We start from the raw sequence: 5676 nt of genomic DNA on the forward strand, positions 1-5676 counted from the left end.
CACGAGCATGCACGTTCGATTTTCAACGTTGGCTATGTTCTCTTGTGCCGAGGAAGGAAGTTTGCCGTGATAGCGAGTTTTCCCCGTTCCGAAGACAGCAACGGAGTCTAAAGCCAGATACTCTTATGTTGAACGGGGTTGTGTAACCAAGTAGGCGCTCGCAAACAACGACTCCCCATGAATACAATGGAACAATCCAATGATCTCGTTCCCAAAAGCCCTCCGCAGAAACAAGTCAATACAACACAAGAATTCTTGCCGACCATCATGAATTACCGATAATCATTGTTTAGATTTTCTTATGCAGATTTTCTACCGTGTTTTCTTAAAGAGAAGTTCCTACTCTACGTACGACCGTGGAAACTTGAGTACGAGAGTGACCCCTGACCTTTAGCGTTTTCGAGCCCGCGAGGTGTGAATGGTCCGGTGTGAGTCAACCGTACCTCTCACGGGCCGCCTCTCACGGACCAGGCCAGGCCACACGCACAGAACTAGGCGCACAGTCTCAGCACATCGGGGCATGCATGTCTGAACGCGACGCACACAAGGACCGAAAACAACAAAAAATCTACACAGACCTTCACTCAAGCTCTGTGGCGGCACAGTTACTACTCGGAGGTAAGTGTTTCCCCCGTTTCTAATCTCTAGGTTCTGAGACTTTTGACAGGGGCTAGAGAGTTTAGCTTGCACGTGTGCAAAGAGGTTGAAGAAAGAAACCTCCTTGATTGATGTGTGTAAATGTCTGCATATTTGATGAATATTGGGACTCCCTCCAAACAGTTTCAAATTCAAGTAACGTTACATCTGATCTTTGATATTGTTAGCGGATGACATAATTTCATCGTTACAAACTAACGCCACGTCTCTCCCGGCTTGTCTTCGCGTACGCCGCGCCGCGTGGTTCAGCGCATATTATAAAATTTTTACCTCTTTGGTCGGTCGACTCCCCTAGCGTATTGTCCAATTTCTATTTTGTGTACGATCAGCGGAGCCTGGTAGAGGCTAATATCAGACCAAGGAGGTTTATTCGCAGATACAGCATTAGTAACGAATACAGCCAGTGACGCTGCTTTGATAAGTACTGGTAACGTTACAGGCCCCTAGCCGCCAAAAAGTTATGCGGCAAACCCAGGGATTTTCGCAGGGCAAAGTTTGGAGTTATTTAAACTTTAATAATTAAAGTGTATAAATCTTGAAAGCTAGGGGATCACTGACTTTGCCTTGAGCTTGAAGCAACATTTGTTGGTTGTACTTTTGTGTTCTTGAGGTTTATTTATGGGAATGGGATGAGATGGCAATCTTCAGGAAAACAAGTCCACACGAAAACAAGGCCATAAAACTACCAAACAAAGGGACGCCTGCAGTGGACTGCACTTCCATTTTCAAACACGAGGCCACCCATGGTGTCTCTCCCCCACATTGTATCTGAGCACATCTGGACCTGTATCAGATCATGTTGCAGTATTTTGTTAGATTGTGATACATTTTGATACATTTATGTACCTAATATATAGCAAATGTATTATATTTTATGTCAACCATAACACCAAATGTATAACCTCATTGAGGCAATCAAAGGGGAGATTCACTGTTTTACTCATTACAGCTATCAGATATGACAGATACAGTGGAAGCCAGTTGATTGCACGTCGGATAAACGCACACTTCGGTCAATTGCACGGAATCCCAAAATCCCGTGGCGGCGAGGTCTAACTGGGTAACTTCGCATTATCGCACACGCCGGATAATTGCACGGGATTAGCTGGCAAATTGGGTGTGCAATTAAGCGGCTTCTACTATATAGATTACTGATAAAGTAGCACAAGTCTATTGACCATGAACAAGGGAACAATCCATGTAATTTATCTATAAAACATTATCACATACCCCCAGTGTATTAGTAAATAATTTTTAGTCATTTTTCTATGTATTGAATGCTAGATCTTCCCTCTAAGCAGAGGTTAGGCTCCGGCTGTTTTTTTAAACATCTTTTTTTATCGGGCTTTCTATTTTGTATTTTATCTTCTATTGTGTGGTAGAGGGCTCAAAACGAGAATGCCAATACAGTGCCAGATCAAATTCTTGTAGCCTGACTAAAAAATTGCCCCTAGCGACCGGCCCTACAATTACCGCACCCTAGGAGGGGGTCATTAAGCCCAGCCAGCAAGAGCTTGTGTAAACAGTTGTAGGCTAAAATTCTTGCAAATCCTCCTTTTCTTTGAAAATGTTTGCCCAAAAAGGCAAGTAGTTTTTTAAAAGACTCTTTCTGGTTAGAAAGAACAGAGGGTCTAACTCTAAGTATTCCAATTCTTCAATCAATCAGTTTAGTTGATAATATGATAAAAAATGTGTTCAAAATTGGTCATATTTTCATATCCTCTCTCTTGCGCAGATCAACTGGTCTTTCCTATGTCTCAATGCAGAAGCCGGTTTGAAGATCTGAACACTTACTGACTGTTTGGAAGTCTTCAGAAGTCTTCCCACTGTCGTTCAGAGACACCTGATCATCATCAAATACTGGTATGTAAAAGATGTTTCATAATATATTTTCTAAGCCTCAGTAGATGATAGAAATATATACTTTTAAGAGAAGGTAGCCATCCAGAGTTGTGCTTCTTTTTTTAGCTAGGGTTCACAGGTGCAGACACAAAATTTTGTGCTTGTTCTAATAATTCCTTCTTATCTCTGACAGACACGAGGTGTGTGTTTAGCCGAGCTTGTAACTATTGGTAAGAATTATTTCTCTCTGACTGACACAGGTGTGAGTTTAGTCTAGCTTGCATTAATAATTACTCCTTCTCTCTGACAGACACAGGTGTGTGTTTAGTCAAGCTTGTATTAATAATTACTCCTTCTCTCTGACAGACATAAGTGTGTGTTTAGTCTAGCTTGTATTAATAATTACACCCTCTCTCTGACAGACACAGGTGTGTGTTTAGTCTAGCTTGTATTAATAATTACTCCCTCTCTCTGACAGACACAGGTGTGTGTTTAGTCTAGCTTGCATTAATAATTACTCCTTCTCTCTGACAGGTACAGGTGTGTTTAGTCTAACTTGTATTAATAATTACTCCTTCTCTCTGACAGACACAGGTGTGTGTTTAGTCTAGCTTGTATTAGTAATTACTCCTTCTCTCTGACAGACACAGGTGTGTTTAGTCTAGCTTGTATTAATAATTACTCCTTCTATCTGACAGACACAGGTGTGTTTAGTCTAGCTTGCATTAATAAGTACTCCTTCTCTCTGACAGACACAGGTGTGTTTAGTCTAGCTTGCATTAATAATTACTCCTTCTATCTGACAGACACGGGTGTGTGTTTAGTCTAGCTTGTATTAATAATTACTTCTTCTCTTTGACAGACATAAGTGTGTGTTTAGTCTAGCTTGTATTAATAATTACTTCTTCTCTTTGACAGACACAGGTGTGTTTAGTCTAGCTTGCATTAATAATTACTCCTTCTATCTGATAGACACAGGTGTGTGTTTAGTCAAGCTTGTATTAATAATTACTCCTTCTCTCTGACAGACATAAGTGTGTGTTTAGTCTAGCTTGTATTAATAATTACACCTTTTATCTGACAGACATAAGTGTGAGTTTAGTCTAGCTTGCACTAATAATTACTCAATCTCTCTGACAGGCACAGGTTTGTGTTTAGCAAGCATGTACTAATAATAACTTCTCTCTGTTAGACACTGGTCTGCATTTAGCCTAGCTTGTACTAAAAACAATAAAGTTCACTGAAAACAAATGTGCAAAAGGAACCTTTTTGTAACATAAACATCATTACATCTTACTTTAAGATAGCAAATGTACCTTTATAAAGTAAATGCACAGAAGAGAGTGAATGCAATTTTGTGAATTGAACCACCTCTATTAAGTAAATGCACCTTGAGAGTAAATGTGCCTCTGTCCAGCACATGCACTTCTGTCCAGCACATGCACCTCTGTCCAGCACATGCACCTCTCTCCAGCACATGCACTTTTCCAGCACATGCACCTCTCTCCAGCACATGCACCTCTCCAGCACATGCACCTGTCCAGCACATGCACCTCTGTCCAGCACATGCACCTCTCTCCAGCACATGCACTTTTCCAGCACATGCACCTCTCTCCAGCACATGCACCTGTCCAGCACATGCACCTGTCCAGCCCATGCACCTCTGTCCAGCAAATGCACCTGTGTCCAGCCCATGCACCTCTCTCAAGCACATGCACCTGTCCAGCACATGCACCTCTCTCCAGCACATGCACTTCTATCCAGCACATGCACCTCTCTCCAGCACATGCACTTCTATCCAGCACATGCACTTTTCCAGCACATGCACCTTTGTCCAGCACATACACCTCTGTCCAGCACATGCACCTCTCTCCAGCACATGCACCTGTCCAGCACATGCACCTCTGTCCAGCACATGCACCTCTCTCCAGCACATGCACCTGTCCAGCCCATGCACCTGTCCAGCACATGCACCTCTCTCCAGCACATGCACCTCTCTCCAGCACATGCACCTCTAATAAGAGAGTAAAAACAATTATAATAGTCCCCTTTTTTCTCTGCTGTCCAATGGCCCCATGGCACCCTCTGCTGTCGCTCCCAGGGGGGGGCAGACAGGAGAGGTACCTAGAGCCACGGGGCCAACAGGAAGGGTGGTCCAGGCCTCGGGATGGACAAGAGGGATAGCCAGATCCTTGAGACTAACAGGAGGGGCCAACGGAGCAGCGGGTCCGACAGTAGCCTGGAGGGGCAAATAGAGTGACGGGTCTGATAAGAGGGCCTACCGGAGCCGTGGGCCATCAGGTAAAAGTTTTAACTTCATCTTTAGTAGATTTCTAGGCAGCTATTTTCTAAAGATACAAGCTATCTTTGCATTGAAGGTACATATGTAACTTCACCCTTGCATCTTAAGAGGGTAAATGTACCTTTATTAAGTAAATTTACTTGAAGAGAGTAAATGTGCTTTTGTGAAGTAAATCACCTCTTTAAAGTAAATGCACCTTGAGAGAGTAAATGCACCTCTGTCAAGCACATGCACCTGTCAGTGTCAAGCACATGCACCTGCCAAGCACATGCACCTGCCAAGCACATGCACCTGCCAAGCACATGCACCTGCCAAGCACATGCACCTGCCAAGCACATGCACCTGCCAAGCACATGCACCTGCCAAGCACATGCACTTGCCAAGCACATGTATCTGCCAAGCACATGCACCTGCCAAGCACATGCACCTGCCAAGCACATGCACCTACCAAGCACATGCACGTTTGTCCAGCATACGCACCTTTGTCCATCACATGCACCTCTGTCGAGCACTTGCACCTTTGTTAAGCACATGCACCTTCGTTAAGTAAGCTTCGTTAGATAGTAAATGCACCTATGTAGATTGAATGTACTCTGTTAAGATACCCTTTAATAGAGAGTAAAAACAATTATAATAGTCCCCTTTTTTCTCTGCTGTCCAATGGCCTTATGGCACCCTCTGCTGTCGCTCCCAGCGGGGGCAGACAGGAGAGGTACCTAGAGCCACGGGGCCAACAGGAAGGGTGGTCCAGGCCTCGGGATGGACAAGAGGGATAGCCAGATCCTTGAGACCAACAGGGGGGGCCAACGGAGCAGCGGGTCCGACAGTAGCCTGGAGGGGCAAATAGAGTGACGGGTCTGATAAGAGGGCCTATC

The 5676-nt window shown here is 44.1% G+C and overlaps 2 protein-coding genes and 1 long non-coding RNA gene across 7 annotated transcripts in view; all 3 read right to left on the minus strand.

Moving 5' to 3' along the window:
- Nucleotides 1-5676, minus strand: part of LOC118426514 (coiled-coil domain-containing protein 157-like) — a 1184186-nt gene that overhangs the window by 368349 nt on the left and 810161 nt on the right. The window lies entirely within an intron of this gene.
- LOC118426523 (leucine-rich repeat-containing protein 74B-like) overlaps nt 1-5676 on the minus strand; it is a 61120-nt gene that overhangs the window by 27422 nt on the left and 28022 nt on the right. The gene's annotated exons all lie outside the window — the stretch shown is intronic.
- The window catches only part of LOC118426571, a 3465-nt gene continuing 2595 nt past the window's right edge, over nt 4807-5676 (minus strand). The window contains exon 3 of one of the 2 annotated variants that reach the window (XR_004832419.1): nt 4807-5035. This is a non-coding gene — a long non-coding RNA (uncharacterized LOC118426571). Of the gene's footprint in view, nt 5059-5676 lie in introns of both variants that reach the window. The other variant, XR_004832418.1, reaches the window with a different exon arrangement.

The sequence above is a fragment of the Branchiostoma floridae genome, chromosome 11, assembly GCF_000003815.2.
Source record: "Branchiostoma floridae strain S238N-H82 chromosome 11, Bfl_VNyyK, whole genome shotgun sequence".
NCBI lineage: Eukaryota > Metazoa > Chordata > Leptocardii > Amphioxiformes > Branchiostomatidae > Branchiostoma > Branchiostoma floridae.